The sequence below is a fragment of the Clupea harengus genome, chromosome 3 (assembly GCF_900700415.2).
Source record: "Clupea harengus chromosome 3, Ch_v2.0.2, whole genome shotgun sequence".
Taxonomy (NCBI): Eukaryota; Metazoa; Chordata; class Actinopteri; order Clupeiformes; family Clupeidae; genus Clupea; species Clupea harengus.
This window is the reverse complement of record NC_045154.1, coordinates 14,456,595-14,469,094: the sequence shown is the minus strand read 5'-3', so window position 1 is coordinate 14,469,094 and position 12,500 is coordinate 14,456,595. Positions and strand designations below refer to the sequence as shown.

General features: G+C 43.4%; 1 long non-coding RNA gene across 1 annotated transcript; it reads left to right on the top strand.

The window, feature by feature from the left end:
• The first annotated feature begins 5,131 nt into the window (after window positions 1-5,131).
• On the top strand, window positions 5,132-7,379 carry LOC116219996. The gene is made up of 3 exons (XR_004163397.2): window positions 5,132-6,153; window positions 6,258-6,292; window positions 6,383-7,379. It is a non-coding gene; the product is annotated as an uncharacterized LOC116219996 (long non-coding RNA).
• Window positions 7,380-12,500: the final 5,121 nt, after the last annotated feature.

Here is a 12,500-nt window from a genome sequence, read left to right as displayed (position 1 = left end):
TCATCAACCAAACAGCTGTTTAACGGACCCAGCTCAGCCAATCATGTTATTGTACCCTTAAAAGGGCAATTGCCTGATCAGTGGTCTGCCTCAGATGGCAATCGAACCCCTGACTTCCTGTTGCCAGGCGAGAGCCAAGCTTCAAACTGGTCATCTGAAACCTTCTGAAGTCTGTCAGTACAATCAACCCGACGGCAAGAAGAAAGTCAGAACCGTGTGTGTGTGTGTGTGTGTGTAGACGTGTGTGTGTGTGTAGACATGTGTGTGCATGCATTTCTGTGTGTACACGGTGGCATGTGTGTGTGTGTGTGTGAGTGTGTGTGTGTGTGTGTGTGTGTGTGTGTGCAATCGTGTGTATGTGAGTGTGTGGGTGTGTGTGTGTATGTGTGTGCACTCGTGTGTATCTGTGTGAGTAATCCTAGGAGCACTCACCTGAAGTGTTCTCCTTATTTTTTCATTACTGTTGAAATGTCAGTCTGTCCACCTCCCCAGATGATCTGCCATTCAATCCAATCATCGGGTAGCCGGCGAGTAACACACACACACACACACACACACACACACACACAGTAGCCGGCGAGTAACCAAAGGCATAGAGGCACACTGACTAATGCCCACCCTTACACCGCCATCAATCATTCATCAGTGGGGCCCAGGCTAGCTCACACGCTAGCTTCCTCTCCTACGGAACAGAGGGACGCCACTTACACACACTCACTGTCTCACACACCTGCTTCAAACACACACACTAGACACTCCACAGAGAGAGAGAGAGAGAGAGAGACACATATTTAGCTGATGCTAGAGAACTACAGGTAGGTGTTTTCTATCTGGGCATCGAAACAGAGTCACTCCAGCTGTTTCTCAACGCTGCCTCTGGCCAGTGTGGAGATCCATAATAGGATGTGGGTGGTGAGTGGCAAACAGGGCCATCCAATCACGAGTGGCCTTCTCAGGTCTTACACACAAACAACCAGCCAACCAGCCAATCACGAGTGGCCTTCTCAGGTCCTTTCTCAGACCCCAGAACTCACAAGGCTCAGTTTATTAGTGACGAGAGGATTGGGCTGAATATTTACTCATGACGCTAAATAAAATAAGATAAAATGTGATTTTTGAATATTTACTCTTGACGCTAAATAAAATAAGATAAAATGTGATTTTTGAATATTTACTCATGACGCTAAATAAAATAAGATAAAATGTGATTTTTGAATATTTACTCATGACGCTAAATAAAATAAGATAAAATGTGATTAAAATGTGATTAATGAATATTTACTCATGACGCTAAATAAAATAAGATAAAATGTGATTAATTAATGTTTACTCACAACGCTTCATTAAATGGGATTTATGTGCCTCATCCTGACTTAGTTTAAGTTTAAGTGTGAAAGACTGTCCCTGTGCTAAACTCTAGGGCTGTATCGTAAGCAGAAGGACAGCTCTGTCCCTGTGTTAAACTCTAGGGTTGTATCGTTGTTACAAACCAGCTGTACTGATATGCAACAAATGAAGAACAAGACAGAATGGGCTCGTTTCTAGGGGGATTTAATTAACAAAAAGGCGATATAGAACAGAGAATTTGTTAACAAAATAGGACTACGAGGAAGGCCCGAATGGCAGCACGCAGTTGAAGGAGAGAAGCCTTCTGGACGGCGATCCCGGCCTTAAAACATATCGGGCTCCGCCCACGGCTGACAGGCAACACCTGCACACAATCAAAATAGTAGGCAAAGTAACAGACATGGAAATAAGGGAAAACATCGACCCCTAAGGCAGGAGGACGTAACAGTCGTAAGCAGAAGGACAGCTCTGTCTCCCCTCACACTCCAGGCGTCTCATTCAGACGTGCGCTGGAGAAAGATACACACAGTGATGTTGTCTCCAGGCAACATGCTTCGTATCAGCCAATCAAATGGGCGGGCACAAGATCAGACCTTTCGATCGATGGGCTGCCATCACTGAGAGTCCCAGGGAGTAACGCAGCCAATCAATAGGCAGCCTTGCGTCCCCCTAGCGTCTGTAAGCTTCCAGGACTCCACACACGATAGACAGGGTGTGAGTGGAGTGTGTGTGTGTGTGTGTGTGTGTGTGTGTGTGTGTGTGTGTGGCACAGGTGTGTGTTTATGGGTGTAAGTGAAGTGTATGTCTGTGAATGTGTGTGTATGTGTTTGGCACAGGTGTGTGTTTATGGGTGTAAGTGAAGTGTGTGTCTGTGAATGTGTGTGTATGTGTGTTTGGCACAGGTGTGTGTTTATGGGTGTAAGTGAAGTGTATGTCTGTGAATGTGTGTGTATGTCTGTGAATGTGTGTGTATGGCACAGGCGTGTGTTTATGGGTGTAAGCAAAGTGTATGTCTGTGAATGTGTATGTGTGTGTGTGTGTGTGTATGGCACATGTGTGTGCTAATGGGTGTAAGTGAAGTGCAGTGACGTGCAGTCAGGGTAGGCAAGGTAGGCACTGCCTACCCTGCCAAAATTCAAACGTAAAAATGTTTATTAAATAATTGTATTTAATTAACTTGTATTTGTATTTTTACTGATTATTCTTGTGATTTATATATGCAATATGTGTGTTATTCCAATTGTTTAGACGTTACGATGACAAATGTAGCAGTTACGCATAATCAAATCCCAAAAAATGGTAGAATAAGCAGTGCTTTTACTGTCCATTCATTGCGGACGACAACGAAAAACTCATGTTGCGCATGCGCACTTCGATCCTGTATTCTTTAACATGTACGTCGAAAATCACAACTCTGCTGTGCCTTTGCACGTAAATATGTTATGCCAGTAATCATCTACGTTACGTATCAAACATGGACCAATTAAAATCGAGATATTGCTGGACATTTGCGCAGCTGACGTCATTACACCAGCTAAGCGTAATCCCCGCAAAATTCAAAGTCAAAATGACAGCAGCGGTATCTGCCGATATCATAGAACTGAGAAATTTCTCCAAGCTCGATTTTAATGGAAAACACGAGTTACTAGCAAGAGGGAGGCCTACACCAACCTTACATGAACTACTGCGTCTTTCAGCCCTTGCCATTCTATCAATTGAGAGCCAGAGACTATGCAAACTGAAGGCCTGTAAAGAGGAGTTTTACAACGCTGTGATCGACGTCTTCACGAGCAAAGAGCGGCGGATGGATTTTATGTACAAATAATATACCGATTGGTGAGTCAGAAACTATTTTGGGCTTAATTTTGAATTGATAAGTGTGGTTGAATTAATGCCGACTGCAAGCCATTTGCCTTCATATTCAATTGAGCAGTGTGTGTTCTCATTGTTGCTGACTGACAAACATAATTTCCGCTGTGCAATAATTAAGGATAAAGATGGTTGCATTCTGATGCTGGACATTAACTGGTGTGTGTGTGTGCGTGCGCGTGCGTGTGCGATGATGTGTCATCCTGATTGGAAATTTCTTGATATCGACCGTGCGTGTGTGCCGCTCTTGTGCTGTTTTGATGTAGCCTATTAGCCTAAACAATAAATTAGGTAATCTGGATTTCATAACTCAGTGCCTACCCTCTTACTGACATCACCGCACGTCACTGGTGAAGTGTATGTCTGTGAATGTGTGTGTGTGTGTATGTGTGTGTATGGCACAGGTGTGTGTTTATGGGTGTAAGTGAAGTGTATGTGTGTGAATGTGTGTGTGTGTGTTTGGCACAGGTGTGTGTGTATGGGTGTAAGTGAAGTGCGGACCCAAACGGCTCGGTTCGGTCCTGGAGTGGGGGGGGGCTGGATCGGGGCGGCGCTGGGGACTTTAGGAGTCGAACACAACAATAAAACACAACGGTCGTGTTAGTTTAGGTTGCCTAGCAACAGAATTGACTAAAGGCCCGCGCATACTTCTGCAACAGCGTAAATCGTTGTGTAATTGTTTGTGTAAATTACTCGTTTCAATTCATAGTTCCTAAAAGGGTTGCGCGTGTTGCAAAGCAATTCACCGCCAGAACAATAGGTGGAGTAACGTTTTTTGTCGAAGACGACATAGAGAATGACGTCTTTGTGTGTGGAAGTCGTTGGTTTGTTTATGTACCAGGTCTTGTTGTCCACACACACAGTGAAGGATGGCAACCGACAGATGATGGAGTTGTTGGGGTTGTAAAGCCTTAAATGTCCATATCTCCTCACCTCTCCCGACAACCAGCCGGGCCATGTTCGACAAATATTTAGAAATCATACAAGGGCTCAGGTCGGGCTCGGACGTCGGGGTATTAATTGCAGCGGAACAATGGAGAAAAAACGTTGTGTTTTAAGGCAGCTGCTATGGATTATAGGCTACACTAAATAAATTGCGAAATGAAACAAAAACGCATCACAGTTTAAGTTTTATTAGTATTGATTGATTCACATCGATATGAATGGATGACATGACTAATTATGAGTAACGTTTTTTGTCGAAGACAACATAGAGAATGACGTCTTTGTGTGTGGAAGTCATTGGTTTGTTTATTTACCAGGTCTTGTTGTCCACACACACAGTGAATGATGGCAACCGAGATCATTGGGGTTGTATAAATGTTCATATCTCCTCACCTCTTCAAACTGAACCCGACCAGCCAGGCCGTCTTCGACAAATATTTAGAAATCATACTAGGGCTCAGGTCAGCCATCAGCACGATAAGGCATTGATCATTTCATATTTAAAATATCTTAATAAGAAGTGAAGTCAACATGTCTGCTTCACATGATGTAGAAGTTCGTTTATTGACACATATTTTAAGGACAGCCACAGCGCTTTAAAACGGCGTGTTTATAAGTTACATACAAAAGTGAAAGATAAAAGGCGAGAGAATCGCCGGGTGTACCTTCTCATTATGTAGGCTATGTGTGTTAACTCCACTTCCCAGGTACACCTGGCGATTCTCTCGCCTTCTATCTTTCACCTTCGAATAATTTAACTTATAAACATGTCGTTTTAAAGCGCTGTGGCCGTCATTAAAAGATGTATCAATAAACGAACTTCTGCATCATGTGATCTGTCTTTTTCGCCACTGCTATTGAATTGCCAACTGATGGAGATAATTACCAAACACTGTTAATGACTTTATAATATATTAATCAAGTGCCTTGTTTTAATAAGTATCTTATATGCTTTTCTCTTAACAGTGACATGGCTTTTCTGTGTTCCTGTGTATATGTGTAACTTTGATTAACTGGCGCCACTGATTGTTTTCTCGACCCTGAGAAAACACAAGAAGCTCGGACGAGAACCTTGTTTTGAATATGATTGTTAAACACATACGGCGTCAGCATTAGATAAATCTAAGTACACTCTTAGAAAAAAGGGTTCATGGGGGTGCTATATAGAACCATGGGGGTCTTAGCCAAGGAGATAGAACCTTTTGCCTAAAAAGGGTGCTATTTCATGCACCTGAGGGTTATTTGAACTTCAACGACCGTTTATGGAATCTTTCTGAAGGCGTTCATTCTTCACTGGATTTAACGGTAAGTGACACACAACCCTAATCCCTTTCATTTCAATCATAATCATTACCCGTGTTGTCTGCAAATCAAAGCCAGAAATTATGCCCCTTAAGTAAAAAACAAGGGGCGTTCTTCGTAAACGTCAGTGGGCGTTAACCGGTCAGCTGTTAGCTAGAATCTGTAAATTCGTTGTCTCTGAATGATTTTAGCAGCAGCTAGCTATCCTATCCTGTCACCCTACTGGATCCATCATTAAGATTAGTTTTCTACATCCTTGTCAGGCTGACAATAAAATCAACTATAGAATATATGATTTTGAGTTTGTATCCACTATTGTTGTTCAATGATATTCACTGTCCTCCCGGCTCCCGATAAGTTAAGCTAACTAAATTTAGCGTGCTAGCTAGCATGGCGAGTTGCCATTAACTAGCTAGCTACAAACGTCAGCCAGCAATGCAAAATCAGAATGATATGGCAGTAACTACTTCATTACCAGGCTATCTAGTTAAATTACAGGAAACCAGCCATCAAGTACATATAATTGAGTTGTATCATTGTCAACACAAGTTTTTTGTTTTATTTTTCGTTTTAAAGAACAGGAAATTGATGGAGACTACTGGGCCTCACTGAACGGATGGTTGAAGAACTATCCCCGTCTATGAAATTGCAGGTGATGTTTGTGAAGGAACTGAACTAGCTCCTAGAACAGTAAGTGAGATGTGTTAATCATTCAGTAGACATGGTAGTAAATAGGCATTTTGGAAGTGAGTAAGCATTTAATTAAACTAAAAACTTTTCCTCTTCTCACCCAGACATGAAGTTGGATTGCCCCTGGACCATGCTGACAGTAAGTATAGCATGTCTTCATTAACTCATGTTCATTACTATTATGTGTGTGAAGTTTTAAGTGTGTGATGTTCAGATTATGTTACCATAGGCATAGGCAAAAGACTGTCCTGTCTAGACTGTCCTGTGCCAGTGTTGAGAATGATGCTTCGACAAAGACCATGCTCGTCTTCTTTGACCCAACCATGGCCAACAGTATTCAGTCTGCCCACCTTCCCCCCATAAAAAGTAAGTGAATTACAGTGTAAAGACTAAAAATAAAACCATTTGAGTAGGCAAGTTCTAATTACAATGAATGATCTTTCAGGTACCCAAACCATAAAAAATATACAGATGTTCTGGGATCTCATCACCAGATTTCCGTTTCTTGGAGAACACAGCTCCTCTGGTATGTTCTTTCCCAACTGTTATGCAAAACATTATTCCTCAGTTCAATTTCTATACTACTTTGATTTTGTGCCAGCCTCATAATTTATGTCTATACCCACAGGAGACCCTTTTTTATTCTTGCTTGTCTTTAGCCCAACTGTGTGCCTATGTCTGTATGTCTATCTGCTTGCTAGTCACAGTTGTCATTGATTGCCGGTCTTAATTCTTAATTTTACACATTTCTTATGGCTAATTTCAGAGAGAAAATAAGTGCAGATTGGAAAACGCAGTCCAGATGCTTTCTGGGAATTATCCAACACAAGAGGTTTGCAATATTTTTGTGAATGAGATACGGAATTATATTCTCTATTGTTTAAACAAGGTATGTGTTGGTTTTTAACAGTGCAAATTGACATTTTTTTCCCTTACACACTTCTCATTTACATAGGAACCACCCAACTAATTTCCGGTCATCAGCCTCCACGATGCAGACTCGCCTCCTTGCCTGGAGAGCATCCATTATGATGGATGGCATCACCATCATAAGCGGCGAGATGGATGTGGCACATGCCATTCAATGTCTGCTGGAGATGTACTTCGTCATTGGTGTGGAGTACCCCCGGCAGATCAAGCATACCCTTAGCTTTTCAGAGCATTATCTTTTCAAAATACAAAGTTAAAAAAAAGTGTCCATCCCTGTTCTGAAATTATATAACCAGATTAGTTCATCACTGTTACTGTTGAGTTTATAAATAAAAAAATACAGTCCATTTTTGAATCCACCTCTCCTCTCTTTCTTTTATAGTAATAACAGCATGTAAACAAAGGTTTGCTATCAAGTTATTGGTTATTTTATTTAAACTAATAGTTGCATTTAGCCTACAGCTCTTTCCCAAATGGTTATACAAGAATTATTGAGAGGCACTATTGCAGTATTATTCACTATCATTCATTATTATTATTGATGATTAAGTGTTAAAATATGATACAAAAAAAGAAATCGATCAAAGGTTTTGGGAGAATGAATAAACCTTTTAAAAGGTGCTGTTTAGAACCCTTTAAAAAAAAGAAAAGTTCTTTTAATTGAACCCTCTGAAATGGTTCTATATTGAACCCTTTGAGGGTGCCATATATGTACCAAGCTATAGAACCCTAAAAGGTTCAATATAGAACCTTTTGTTTTTAGAGTGTAGGCTATATAAACTCTGCGATGTTTGTGAAATCGCTCACTTTCATCCTTGTGTTGTGAGTGAGCCCAATTGCAATTGTTCTTGTTGAATAAATATACTGATTGACAAGCTCCGGAGTCCTGAGGTAACTAGGGTGAATTTTCACCTATCACCAACCTTTGTATTTCGTGTAACACATGTATTCATAAAATCAAGCCTTTCGCTCACTACACTTTCATGCTCCGGTAAGTTTTTTTCCTTTGTCCCGCTGCAATAAATATGCTTACTTCACTCAAAATAAAACCTACAGTTCTGGCAATTGCTTTGCAACACGCACAACCCTTGGGGAACCATTTATGTATCTGCAAAGAAATCAGATAAATTGCAACATACTACATTCTCAGAGGATGTCATTCAAAAAACGTTTACTGCGTCTGTTTGGAGAGAACGCGCGCTAATTCACATAGTTTCATATTCAATTTTCGCCACTTCATGTCATCCATTCATATCAATCAATACTACCTAATACAATTTTAACTGTGATGTGTTTTTGTTTCATTTCGCAACTTATTTACTGTATAATCCAAGACAGCATGTGCCCGTTTGTAAATATTCCACATTTGATGTAGGCTACTGTCAAATCAGAAAGAAAATCAGCTGTCACTCTATTACCTGACCAATAGGCTACCTTTCAAACTCGGTGATATTCACAACTAATTTGTCCTTCATTCTACCTAATATGATTAAACGGCATATGTTATTATGTATTACGTGAGGCAAGCGTCAGTAGAGTTTTGTTCGGTTATCTGCCCTCTCTAGACTGACTGACCAACTGTGGTATATTGGATCGAGCACTCGGTGCTCGATTGTGTTTGACTGTCACTACTACGGAGTTCTGTGATAGTTTGTTCATGCCTGGCAGTTGAGAGATTGGCCGGCCAGTAAAGGTTCTAACTTGTGCTGCATCCTCGTCTCCGTGCATTTGTATCTAACAGTGATTTAGATAACCCACAAATAGTATATAACTATAACAGTAATTATACATAGAGCATAAAGCCACAACATGGTGTCAGAAGTGGGATAAAAATAGCCATTCTGCTCCACACTGTCGGCGAGGAGGCGCTAGAAGTGTATAACACACTCACCATCATCCCAGATGGAGATGAAGAAACAATGGAGGAAGTTCTCCAAGCCTTCACGGACTACTGCAGCCCTCAAAAGAACGTGGTTTTCGAACGCCATCAATTCTGGTCACACACGATGTCAGCAGGAATATCGGTGGACAGATTCATCACAGAGCTACGCCAGAAGAGCAAAGACTGTGAGTTTGGCAGAAATTAAGATGACATGATTAGGGATAAATTAGTGTTTAGCATAAACGATATTCGTCTGAAGGAGAGACTGTTGCGTGATAATGCGCTCACTTTGCGCAGAGCCATGGACACATGCAGATCAGCAGAGCTCGCTAAGTCACAAATTCAAGCGATGCAGACGACACAGGTTGTCCAAGACACCTCAGTAGATGCTTTAAGGAAAGCAACAGGGCAAACGCGCTCGGGCAGCTGGAACAAGAGCAAAACAAGCAGCAAGAGGCATGTAACAACAACTGTCTGCCATAAATGTGGAAACAAGCATGAGCCCCGTCAATGCCCAGCTTATGGTGCAGTGTGCCATAAATGTGGTAAGAACAACCATTTTTCTAAGGTATGTAGAGCTAGCACTGAGAAAAGCAGCAACTACAAGACAAAGACAATAAATAATTTGGAGAGTGAAGTTGACTCCTTATACATAGGCATGATTGGGAAATATAAAAAGAAAGCAGCTCACCAAGCTAAAGGCACTGTATGGCATGAAACAGCCACAGTCAGAGGCGTAGCAATTCATTTCAAGCTGGACACAGGCGCCGATGCAAATGTGCTTCCCATGCACATGTACCGGCAGCTACCAGGTCCCATTCAGCTACGGCCCACAGAAACTGTCCTAATTGCATTTGGTGGAGCCCGCCTACCCACAGATGGTGTTGCATCTCTAGAATGCAGGACGACCAAACATAAAGCAATGTCAAGCCGGGCCGACAAGCCGATTCTGGGTGGAGATGCATGTGAGGAGCTGCAGCTGGTGAGAAGAGTTGAGGCACTCACAGCAAGATCCCCGCAACCAGGAAAAGCTCCAGCTACCAAAGAGGAGATGCTACAGAGGTATGCAGAGGTCTTCACAGGATTGGGCGAGTTCCCCGGTGTTCATCACATACACATTGACCCCAGCGTCACGCCTGTGATTCATGCATGCAGAAATGTGCCCCTCTCCATCATGGATTCACTGAGAGAGACACTCAAAGACTTACAGAACAGAAAAGTGATAGTCCCTGTCAATGAACCGACAGAATGGGTGAACAGTCTTGTTGCCACAAAGAAAAAGAACGGTGCGCTAAGGGTGTGTTTGGATCCTTGCAACCTGAATGAGGCAGTTAAGCGTCAGCACTATTCCATTCCCACACCGGAAGATGTGCGCAGCAGATTAGCAGGAAAATCCATCTTCTCCATCCTAGATGAGAAGGATGGATACTGGCAGATCAAGCTAGATGAGCCATCGTCTAAGCTATGCACCTTCAATACGCCGTGGGGCCGTTTCCGCTTCCTCAGACTCCCATTCGGGATCAGGTCTGCCAGCGAAGTGTTCCAACAGAAGAACTGTGAGACCTTCAGCGACATTCCAGGTGTGTATGTCATAGCAGACGACATGATCATCGCAGCGTCATCAGAGCAGGAACATGATGACATCCTGCAGAAAGTGTTGGAGAGAGCAAAGACTGCACATGTGAAGTTTAACAAAGACAAGATCCAGTTCAAAATTGACACAGTAAAGTATATGGGACACATCATCACGGCAGCAGGACAGAGGGCTGACGACACAAAGATCAAAGCAATTGTCGATATGCCAACCCCAGAAGACAAACAAAGTCTCCAACGTCTGCTGGGAATGACAAAATTCCTTGCACAGTACATACCGAATGAAGCCTCACTCACAGCACCCCTCAGACAGCTGCTTAAGAAGGATGTAGCGTGGCAGTGGTGCCCACACCACAGCTCAGCACTACAGACACTGAAGTCCACCCTCACACAAGCCCCAGTGCTGAGGTACTACGATCACAAGCAGCCGCTGACTCTACAAGCTGATTCCTCAAAAGACGGACTGGGAGCCTGTCTGCTGCAGGATGGCCGCCCAGTGTGCTATGCCTCACGAGCACTCACCGACACAGAAAAGAGGTACGCGCAGATAGAGAAAGAGTTGCTGGCCATAGTGTTTGCTGCTAAGAGATTCCACCAGTATGTCTATGGCAGACCAGTAACTGTGCAGTCCGATCATAAGCCTCTGGAGGTCATCGTGCGCAAGCCGCTGAGCAAAGCACCTGCGCGGCTGCAAGGAATGCTTCTACAACTGCAGAGGTATGATCTACAAGTAACATACACACCAGGCAAGCACATGTACATTGCCGACACACTCTCACGTGCCACTGCAAGCAGAGAAGGTGAAAACATTAACGAGAACCCCTGTGATGAGAGAGTTGTGTATGCCTTGGAGGCCACTGATTCCTTGAGCGAGGAAACACTCAGCCAACTGAAAAAGGCAACGGCAGCAGATAGCGTGTTACAAGCTGTGTGTGAGAAACACAAGAATGGCTGGCCCATGAAAAAGAAAAGTCTGGACAGGAAACTACACGGCTACTGGTCAGTGAAGGACAATATAAGCAATGAGAATGACATTGTCATGGTCGGAGACAAAATTATCATACCCCAGAGCTTTAGGAGTACGATTTTGGAGAAGCTGCATCTTGCTCACCAAGGAGTGCAGCGCACAAAAGCCAAAGCAAGGAACTCCCTCTACTGGCCTGGCATGGCACGAGACATCGAGGCAATGGTGGAGAAGTGCATGCAGTGCCAGCAGCTACAGCCCAAACACCAGGCTGAGCCACTCATACCACATCAGATTCCAGAACTGCCATGGATGAAAGTCGGAGCCGACATCTTCGAGCTACATGGTCAATCATATCTGTTGTTAGTTGATTACCTGACCAAATATCCTGAAGTGCTTAACCTGTCTGATAAAACAGCCTACACAGTGATCCAGAAGATGAAGTCTGTTTTTGCCAGGCACGGGATTCCTAGGGAGATAGTGAGTGATCATGTCCCATTTGCCAGTTATGAGATGAAATCATTTGCAGCTTCATGGGAATTCAAACTCACACACTCCAGCCCAGGTTTTCCCTCTTCAAATGGAATGGCTGAGAGAGCCATAAAGACTGTGAAACATGCGCTGAAGAAGGCAACGCAGACCGGCACTGACCCACATCTAGTGTTGCTGTCACTGAGGAACACACCGGTGACAGGACTGAATGAGTCGCCTGCACAGATGTTGATGGGAAGAGTTCTACGGAGCACACTTCCGTGTTCCAGTGCCGTGCTGACACAGTCAGTCCCACAGCATCTTCACAGCAAAATACAAAACCTACAGTTCCGACAAAAGCAACACTACGATCAGCGTGCAAAGCCCCTGCCAGTGTTGACCTCAGGAGACACCGTACACATGCACACACGGCGCGGCTGGGAGCCTGCTGTTGTCATCCGACAGCGAGATGAACCACGCTCCTACACTGTGCAGACGCCGGCAGGT